General features: G+C 36.5%; 1 pseudogene across 1 annotated transcript; it reads right to left on the bottom strand.

Moving 5' to 3' along the window:
- Window positions 1-8461: 8461 nt before the first annotated feature.
- Window positions 8462-8944, bottom strand: LOC311170523 (pre-mRNA-splicing regulator WTAP-like; annotated as a pseudogene). The gene has a single exon. The product of its transcript is annotated as a pre-mRNA-splicing regulator WTAP-like (transcript).
- Window positions 8945-10373: the final 1429 nt, after the last annotated feature.

Below are 10373 nucleotides of genomic sequence, written 5' to 3'. Positions count from 1 at the left end.
GTATGTGTTTTTAAAAATTATTTTTTAAAATGTCTGGAACTTAGTTTGATGTATGAGAGAAACAAGAAATCATGGCAGTACTTTATTGGTTTGTTGGAAAGATGAAATAAAATGAAATGGAGTATAAAACATCTTGAACAGTGCTTGGCATATAGTAAACGCTTATTAATTAAAATAACTGAAACTACCTCCTATTTTTCTGTGCCTCCTAATCAATGATGCCATTTATTATCTTTGGTCTTTCCATCCTTATATGTAACATACTCTCCTTTTATATTTCTCAGAAAAAATTCAGTTTTTAAAATACAAGCCATGCTTTTTTGGGTTAGGTTTATTTTTTTATTTTTATTTTTTTTCAAGATTTATTTAAGCACTGGGTACCGTCAGAAGCGCAGGAGGGTGAGAGAATTCACCACAGCCAGCGCAGGGAGCAGAGCAGGCAGAAGGACTGAAGTACACTGCTGAAGGGAGCAGCGGGCGGCAGGAAGGGTCTGCGCACCATGTGGGACCCTCCTCCGGTGGCCGGGGAGCAGCCGGGGATCGAACCGGCACCGCAGAAGCTGTGGGCAGCTTCGCAACCCAGCGCTCAACCGCTGCGCCACTGGGGAGGCCCTTTTTTGGGTTAGGTTTATTCATAGGTTTTGGGGGGTTTCTATTGTTGTTTTGCATAGACTTGGTTTTCTCATTGCATCCTTTTGGTCATTGATGTTGTTTCCGCAAGATTTTGAAAGTATACTTTGTTCTTGTATCTGGTTACTTTGTTGGGGGATTGGTACATTGACTAAAGCGGTCAGTTGTATAGTAAAGATAGAATTGGACTTAGTGGTGAACTAAACATAGTATTATACAAATGTTGATTTGTGGTGCACACCTGTTACATTATAAGGTAATATTACTTCAGTGAACAAACTATTAAATAAAGGAAAAGAAAAGAAAAAAATTAAAATTTAAGAGCTTTTCAGTTGTTTCTTAATAGATTACAAGTAATCATGATTTTGTGTCCCCATTTCCAGTATTTAAAGTGCTTATTTTTACTTTTAACTTCTTTCTTTTTTAGTTGAATTCAACAGAAGAATGATGTTAGTATACTTTCTTGTTTTGATTTTAATTTTTAATAGGAATAATTCCAGTTCCTTCCTTAAGTGACTTTTTGGCTGTTGGTGTAGAGTAGATATTTCTTATCATGTGAAGGAAAGCATTTTTCTCTTCTAGTACACCAGAGATGATCCTCAGGCTACAAACTCACATGTGCAAGAGAAGTACCTGAACTAAGTTTGTATTTTGAACCTTTATTCTTTGAGGCCTTTATTCTAGCCAGACCTCAGTTACTCAGAGTTTCTCATCTCTATTTCTGTGGGGCTTACTTTGTGCCAAGATGGAGATGGGGACAGGGAGTGGGCAGCTGGTCCTGTGCCTCCTTCAGTGCCTATTCCTCCATTTCTCTCTCATCTGTGGATGAGACAGCCACCTATGAGGCAATGGTGGAAGGAGTTGGGCATGGAGGAGGTGGCAAAGGCCAGAGTATTCTTTTTCTTTGCTCTTTCATAGATTGCATTGGGGAGTGGGAAGAAACAAAGAGGTTTCAGAGGAATTTTCCTTGCCTTGATCTCTCTGGTTTTCCCTTGAGTGTTTGTCCTCTTACCATAGGTTTTACAACTCACTGGCCATGGGGTGAAGTCAGGTAGGGTATGGAATGTGGAGTGGTGGTAATGAGAAGGTGGATGAGAATCAGCACAACAGTGGGAATACAGGAGCAAGGGGAGGGGAGAGGATGGAAGGAAGGAAAATTCTGATACAAGCACACCTTAGAGATACTGCAGCTTTGGTTCCAGACCATTGCAGTAAAGCGAATATCACAATAAAGTGATAAAGTCACACAAAAGTGTTGGCTTCTCAATGCATATAAAAGTAACATTAACCCTATACTATGGTGTACTAAGTGTGCAATAGCATTATTATGTCTAAGAAAAATAGACACACCTTAATTAAATGTAACACAAAGATATGACGTGAGCATGGGCTGCTGGAGCAAAAAAAATGAGCATAGCTTTACCACAAATCTTCAATTTGTAAAAGACACAATGCTTGTGAAATGCAATAAAAAGAGATGCCTTGAAACAAGAAGAGCGAGTAAGTCTGGGTCAATATGGCCTGCCTGCTCTCACACATAAGCAAATTTGCCACTATTTCCAGTGAAGGACTTCTCTGTTTCAACCAGAAATAGTGAAAAAGGAAGTAGACATCACCAAGAGAACTTCCCCTTCCCAGTATTTTGAAATGCAAGCACATATATCATATATATTTTGTATTTTATATTAAACTTCAATACAAAGGGCGTAAAATTGAGGCAGTAAATAATGTAGATGTGAACAGGTTTTTCACAATATTTCTCTGATTTTGACACAACACATCGCTTGAGAAGAATAAAGATAAATGATCTGTTTTGCCAATGTGTTTAACCAATGGCATGTTTTTATTTCCTCTAGAAGAAAATTTGCTCTGCATTCTACCTGTGCTTAGAAGAATGCAGAGGCAGGGCAGCTGGCTCTTGGAGAACTATAATCAGCAGTGCGGTCTTACTTTTCCAGATAAGAGGTTGCCATTTATTTCTTAAGCTGCAGTTTGGGGTTGTTACTTTCCCCCTGTCTATCTGATTTATTCTGAATCATGGGGAGTACATTCTCATTGTGATGGGGTGCACTGCAGAGAAGCCTGGCTTGCTTGTTCTGCACCATTAAATGCTTGCTTGAGTTTTTCTATCAGAAATAGCTCTCAGAATCACCATACAGGGGGGAAAAAGAATGTGAGGGTTCTACCTGGGAGGAGTCAGACTAGGAAATATGGGGTCAACATAGGGACTTTTCTGGATTTTTCCTGGGAAAAAAGCAATGAGATATTGTTCTTGATGGGCAAGTATCTCTCTGTGTGTCATTAGAAATTAGAAAATTTTTTAAAGATTTATTTATTTATACAAACACTGGGGTACAAGCCAGAGGCGCGGGAAGGTGAGAGAATTCACCAGAGGCAGAGCAGGGAGCAGAACAGGCAGAAGGACCAAAGTACACTGCTGAGGGGAGCAGTGGGCAAGACAGGAGAGGTCTGCCATGCCATGTGGGTATCTCACCGGCTGGCCAGGAGTTGAACCAGCACTGCAGAGGCTGCAGTGAAAGAAAATTAGAGTGCTACACTCAACCTGCTGTGCCAGCGGGGAGGCCTCTAATTTTTAATTAGAAATTCTCAAGCAAACAAGGAGCCATTGGACAATGGTGTTCTGTCCTAACAAAAGATTCCATTGAGCATGCCCAATGCCCAGGTAGGAGGTAAGGGGGATCACCTTTGTGGTAGAACAGCTTCACCAACTGTCAGATCTCCTTGGCCGTTTGTCTTCTCCAAGTACATTTACTCAGCAGGGAACTGAAGGATATGATCCCAGTCACACTGAAGGGACATGATTTTCCAGGATGTGGGAGACTTCTGTTCATTAAGAACCTGCTGAAGCTGAGCCTATCTTGAAACATTTAATGTGAACAAAAGTGACTCCGTACTCAGTGAGTTACTTCCGAGGAGACAGGGCAAGGCCAGTGTACCTGGAGGATATTAAAAAGACTAATTATAATAAAGTAAAAATCAAAATCAACAAGCAACTATAAACTAGAGACACACGACGGGGAGGGGGGAGAGGGGAAGGGAGGGGAGGACAGAGTAGGGTCAAAATAAGGGGGGTGAGAATTGTATGGAAACTATAACCAAGATGAAAATGCATATATTATGCAAAAATGAAAAATGATGTAAAAATATATAAAATAAAATTAAAACAAAAAAATAAAGAAGCTGGGAAAAAAAGCTAGAATTAAATGGAAGTGTAGTACATGTCTCTCTTCCTTCTTTCTGTGCTTAATACAATTATTTCACACATTAGTATGGTACATTTAGAAGATGAGACAATCAAAAACTCTTTTGACCTCTCATGCCTCAAAACATTTGAATTCAATTGATTTACTGTAGCACTAATAATTCCACTCACAGGAGATAGGAACCACAGCACCAGTAAAATGATAGAGAAATGTAATTTGTTGCAACAGTGGCAAGCAATTGGAACAAAATATATTAGTAGTTTAGAAACCATCCTCTGTGTGATTGTGTGTGTGTGCTTTGTATTAAAAGAAATACACCAAATGGAAGGACATGGGGGATAACATATCCTTTCATTGGCATGAATCCTTTTATTTGAGAGGCTTTCTGTAGTTGTAAGTTATAAAAATGTGTATTTGCTCCTGAGACTGTGTAGCTTGCAGTAAAAGCCATTTTCAGCACTTCTGAATTCAGCTCACATAGCCTTCTTGTAGGATATAAGGAGGTTCAAGCTGTTCCAAAACAGTCATCATGATCCATTACACTTTGTCCCCTGTAGCTTTTGTTCCCAGTTGCATGTGATACCATAATTGTGAAAGAAAATTTGAAATATACACTGACTTTACATAGAGAAAAATTATATTTTCACTTGTTCAAAACATTCTTGAATATGCCATCCAGAATTTAGTATGAACAATCCAAGGCAAAGTTAACATTTCAAAAGATGACATGCCAAATTAATTTCCTTTTATGTTATAAAAAATATCTTAGGAGAAAAATACTTCTTGAGATTGGTGCTTGGTTTACCATGGGAAACAGAAATTCAAGCCAATAACTTATGCCCCAAAGATTTCCTGTAAATATCTACATAAGTAAAGCAAAAGCATTTTACATAAGTATATATTTGAAAAAATGATCTTTAGAGATTGTATTGATTCCATTTCTAATTAATGATAAAAACACCATATATAATTCTTTAGATTGTGTTTGGGATATGGTTTTTATTTATTTTTTTTTTGATGTTGCAGATTATAGGGACAATTTAGATTTGAGACAATTAAAAAACAATGAAGAGAAAAAATTATTTTATACTTGTTTATCCCCTCAAATTCTAGGGGGAAATTCAATGTTTTCTCCCAGGAACAAATTCCAGCTCCTTATGCTCATTATTTCTTCATGTTTTCTAGTTATTCACTCTTCTTTGAGATCTTTTACTCTTTCCTTCTCTATGCAATTGGTTACTAAGTCCTACTAAATATATACTTATCTCATTAGAATTCAGAAGGCAGGTTACTTGAAATGAAAAATTGAGGCAGTATTCTGATTAATTATTGTTTTGACAATGAAGAATAACTTTGCTAATTAGGTAATATGATGAGTATTTTTAGTAAACCTTTGTTAATACATTAGAAAATTCTCCAAGTAGCAGATTTAACTCAATTTATTGAAAGCATGTTAACAATATTGAATATAATTAATAATATCTTAGTTATCCCAACCTGTTCTATGTATATTAGCTTAAAGAAGATGCTATAAAGGAAAGAATAAAAGGTATAATTAATAGTTGAGCAATCTTAGCAAAGTCTTTTTTGACATATTTCCCAAAATTTGAGAAATTATTGTCTCTAATGATGGGTAACAAATCTCTTCACAATTCAGAATAATTTCCATTTCTCGCTACATGCAAAAGAATGAAGCTTGACTACTACCTAGCACCATTCACAAAAACCAAATCAAAATGGATTAAAGAACTAGACATAAGACCTGAAACCATAAAATACGTAGAAGGAAATATAGGCAAAACACTACATGATATGCACATCAAAGACATCTTTACAGACACATCACCCAAAGCAGTGATAGTGAAGGCAAAATAAACAGCTGGGACTACATTAAATTAAAGAGCTTCTGCACAGCAAAAGAGACAATAACAAAAACAAAGAGAAACCCCACCGGCTGGGAGAACATTTTTTGCACACAACACTAATGATGAAGGACTGATCACAAAAATCTACGAAGAGCTGATGAGACTCAACAAAAACAAAGAAAATAATCCAGTCAAAAAATGGGCAGAAGAGCTAAAAAAGAAACTTCTCTGAAGAGGAAATGCAAATGGCCAACAGGCATATGAAAAAATGTTCAACATCACTTGTCATCAGGGAAATGCAAATCAAAACTACAATGAGATACCATCTTACACCAGTGAGAATGGCACATATTAAAAAAAACTAGCAACAACAAATGTTGGCGAGGTTGTGGAGGAAAAGGAACTCTCCTGCACTGTTGGTGGGAGTGCAAACTGGTCCAACCACTATGGAGATTTCCACGGTGTGGAAATCCAACCTCTGTGTGGAGGTTTTTACCCAAAGGACACAGAAACATCAATTCCAAAGAGCACCTGCACCCCTATGTTTATAGCACCACTATTTACAATAGCTAAGCCTTGGAAACAACCCAAATGCCCAAAAATAGATGACTGGATCAAGAAGATGTGGTACATATACACCATGGAATATTACTCAGCATTCAAAAAAATAAACTCATGCAATTTGCAGTAACATGGATAGAGCCAGAAGGGATCATGCTCAGCGAAATAAGCCAGAAAGAAAAAGAAAAATACCGGATGGTCTCACTCATAGCAGGAATCTAGAAAACTTAAATAAGGGACCAGGAAAAAGAATAACTATCAGAAAGAAAATATCAAAATCAACAAACAACTATGAACCAGAGACACTCTTTGGGTGGTGGGGGGTGGGGGGCAGGGAAGGGAGGGATTGGGGTCAAAATAAGGGGGTTGTAATTGTATGGGGAATATAAAAATAAATTTTAAATTAAAAAAAGAAAAAAGCAGAATAATTTCCATTTCCTTACTTTCTACAAAATTGAGGAAGATCTATTGGGATGTCAGCTGATGGATCACAAAAATAATATGTGAAGATAGGCCAGTGGTTTTGGCATGTAAGTGGAAGAAGTTAAAAGAGTTGAATGACATTTCTATAGCAAAAATTTCTCTAATTTCATCTATTTGAATATGTGAACAAAGATTCTCAGAGCTCACAAAAAACACACTAGAATTGATACTGAACCCAGTCTTATTATAGCAATAAATAGCATTCATTCACCAAAACTTGAATTGAAATGAAAATTCCTGATCTATCCCACTCATGAAAGAATGTTTTTTGATTTTTATGTTTAAAATTTATAATATATTTATGTTGCTTTTGATAAAGTATATATTAACAATAGTTGTAATAATTCACATAGATAGAAGTAGTTTACCTTGAAGGATGAAATGGCATCAGTAAAAGATTTTCAAGTAGAATATTTTACATAAAAACATTCTGTGGGATAGGTAGAATGGAAATATGAGTTCATGGGGAAACAAGAATGATGTAAAATTTCTAAGTGTTGAAAATCAATATATATAATATATATTTCAATGGATGGTATTGGATATCAACATCTTTGGTAGTTATATGTATTTTATGCTCTATTATTCCATTATCTTAAGATATCCATATTTACAGTATACCAGAAGTTAAATCCTTTGAAACTGCAAATTTAAAATGAAATATTTTCACTATTTCAAAGCACATTTAAGATCCAGACTACAATGTAAAAGGCCAAATACAAGAAAGAATCACATTCCTCCATGAATTTAAACTACAATTCTCCTTTAATATGTGCCTATTGAATGGAATTGGGATATAGTAAGTTTCAGTACTCAAAAAAATAATGCAGTGAGTCCCATCACAGCCAATATCCTTATACAAGCTGGTTGTGAAATGAATATTTATAGTACTTCACACAGTTTAAACTTCAACTCTGATTCCATACCTTCATGTTTACATAGCCCTTAATAAGATCGTCTTCAATAATTACAACCATTCAAAGAACAAACCATTGATTAAAACCACATTGGTTTAAGGCTAAGTCAAGTAATGTAGAGCCCCCAACTAAATGGTTAAATATATGAATTATGTGTACTGATAGCTATTACTTGATTCTATCATGACTATGAAGTTAGTTATTAGCAAATATTAACCTTTAAAGGCAAAATTCATCTCACTTGAGTTTTGACCCAAAAGCTCAACAACAATCATGAAAGTCCATAGTTTTATTGGCAAAGCTAATATACTATGCTCAAGATTAAAAATGATGTATATTCCATTTTTACATTTACTGGAATTTTACAGGTTCAATTCATGATTTTAAATTTCTAGGTTTTCATTCCTCCGAACTGTCTGAAGACACAATATGCCTCAGAGTTAAGAGTTAAGTTCTGTTTCTCCCTTTGTTTTCTTCAAACAGAAACATTTCTCAAATGCCTAGATGTGCTAGAAGGTGAAATTTTTGGAGGTGGCCACTTCTTTGGAATAGCCCGATGCCATCAAGTCTCTGAAGCAAGGGGATGGGAAGAGGAAAAGCTGCATCACAAGATTCATCTGGTGAGTTTTACATTAACCATTACAAACTGGACTGTATAAGAATGCGGCTTTTTTCTCTCAAAAAGTCTGAGTCTAGGTGTGAAAACAGTACTTGGATGTCCCACTATAGTTTTCTCATAGGGAGATGCTCAAGAAAGTCTTGACTGGGGAGTATGATTTGTTTACTTATCTGGTGTAAACTACCAGGCACTCAGTTCATTTGGGGATTGTTCCTGTTGTTTTCGGTCTGTTCCAGTTCAACTTTCATTTTCAGGAAAAACAAGTTGATGGCTGAGTTTATCATTGTTGATCTCTGATGGACAACACCGGGCTGTTGAATTTGCTTGAGGCACTGGTTTTGAGTAGAGCACTCTGGTATCTCTTGCTCCTCGGTTGCCAGTTGCATTACAAGGATGTCTTCCCTGCATGTAGATGCTCGCTGTTGTTGCTTTAGTTTTATTTTCATGTTCCCTTACATCATTAGAGTTAAGATCTATGTATTTGCCTTCCAAAGCTTGCACATATGCTTCATGTTGTTTCCATCTTAGAATTCACTCATTTCATGCCATAACTTCGAATTCTGTTTCACTTAGTCAAACCATTTTGGGAAGAGGGTCCTCGCTGGCTGCCTTGAATCCAAGGAGACACCTCTTGGCAGTGGTCATGGCTTCTGGCTTGTATGTAGGACCTGCCAAAGGAAGGAAAGGCACTGTAAACACTGAAGTGCAGGGCACTGACTTCTAAAATGAAATAATTTTGATGTGAATAAACAATATGTGGATGGGCATGCAGTTTTTCATAATTATTTTAGAGACATGCATAAGCAAAATCTTGGAAAACTCTCTAAGAAACTTGGAACAATACATCATGTGTCTGCCTATCCAGTTTCATCTGATACTTTTCCTCTCATTTGCTCTTCTTCCAAGATGTACTGGTCCATTTTCAGTTCTCTGAATGCTTCTAGTTCTCTGAATACTTCCCACCTAAAGGCTTATCTCCCTTCCCTATCCAAATGACAGCACTTTTCCCCCAATACTTACACAACTGTCCTTACCAGATGATGTCCTCTTGTCTTTCTGAACCAAGTTTTATGGATGTGTCTTTGGGAGACCTTCTGTAAGCCATTTACCAAAGGTAGGCCTCCTAGACTCTTCTATGTAGCTCTTATCACTATTATCATTTTATTTAATTTATTTTTACTCATGAGGACCATAGAAAAATAGTTCCTGTCCTTTCCTACAAGTTTCATCTGTTCTCAACCATCAGTTCCATTTGTCTCTAGAGGAGTTTTGTTAATGTTTGTGCTGCTCTCTGCTTTCAAGTCACTCTTGGAAGAACAATTTCCAATACCATCACCATGGTGATGCCGTATGGGTCAATCTGCACTCTCACACTTACGTGGCCCAGACTTCATCAACTTTGATTTTAGGACAGCTAGGAGTCTTTTGGGGATATAAGTAGTTATGAATCAAGCACCAATACTGGCACTGTGGAGGGATAATATTAAAATAGCACTGAGGGGTAAAAAAATGTTCAGCTTTTTTCTTTGGTTTTGTTATCTGACGATACCTCCTAAGCTCAGCCTGGCTTGGTGTGGCTGTATAATTGCACAATGGTTTTACTAAATGTTCCTGCTTTCTTTCTTCTCTCCTAATTCTTTAGACTATTTGAAGGTCATTCTGAAGCAAAGTATTGATTAAAGAACATATGTTTTCTACAAATAGCTATCATCTGTTTTCATTATCAAAGGACTATAAGAACCTCTGGACAAGACTGAATGAAATATCTCTTAATGCTTTCTCATTTGTTTTATGGCTTGTCATTGCAATAGAAAAGGATAAAATTGGGAGAGAACTAGAAATTATTGTAATAGTCAAAGCTCATATAATCCATGTGAACATTTATTTCTGACGTGGACATTGATTCCTATTATGTGGAGGATATAAACTATTTAAAATAAAAATCTAGCATCCCCCTAGTGCTCAATCTTTTAGAGCTTGTATTTGATGGGGAATAGGTTTTTGTATCTAGTAACACCTTTTAGTTTTTACCCATATTATATTTGGCACAAATCACCCATTTCAGAACCTCACC

Source organism: Talpa europaea (genome assembly GCF_964194135.1).
Source record: "Talpa europaea genome assembly, chromosome: 5".
NCBI classification, from domain to species: Eukaryota; Metazoa; Chordata; class Mammalia; order Eulipotyphla; family Talpidae; genus Talpa; species Talpa europaea.
The sequence above is the reverse complement of the archived record's forward strand: the minus strand, read 5'-3'. Positions and strand labels throughout refer to the sequence as shown.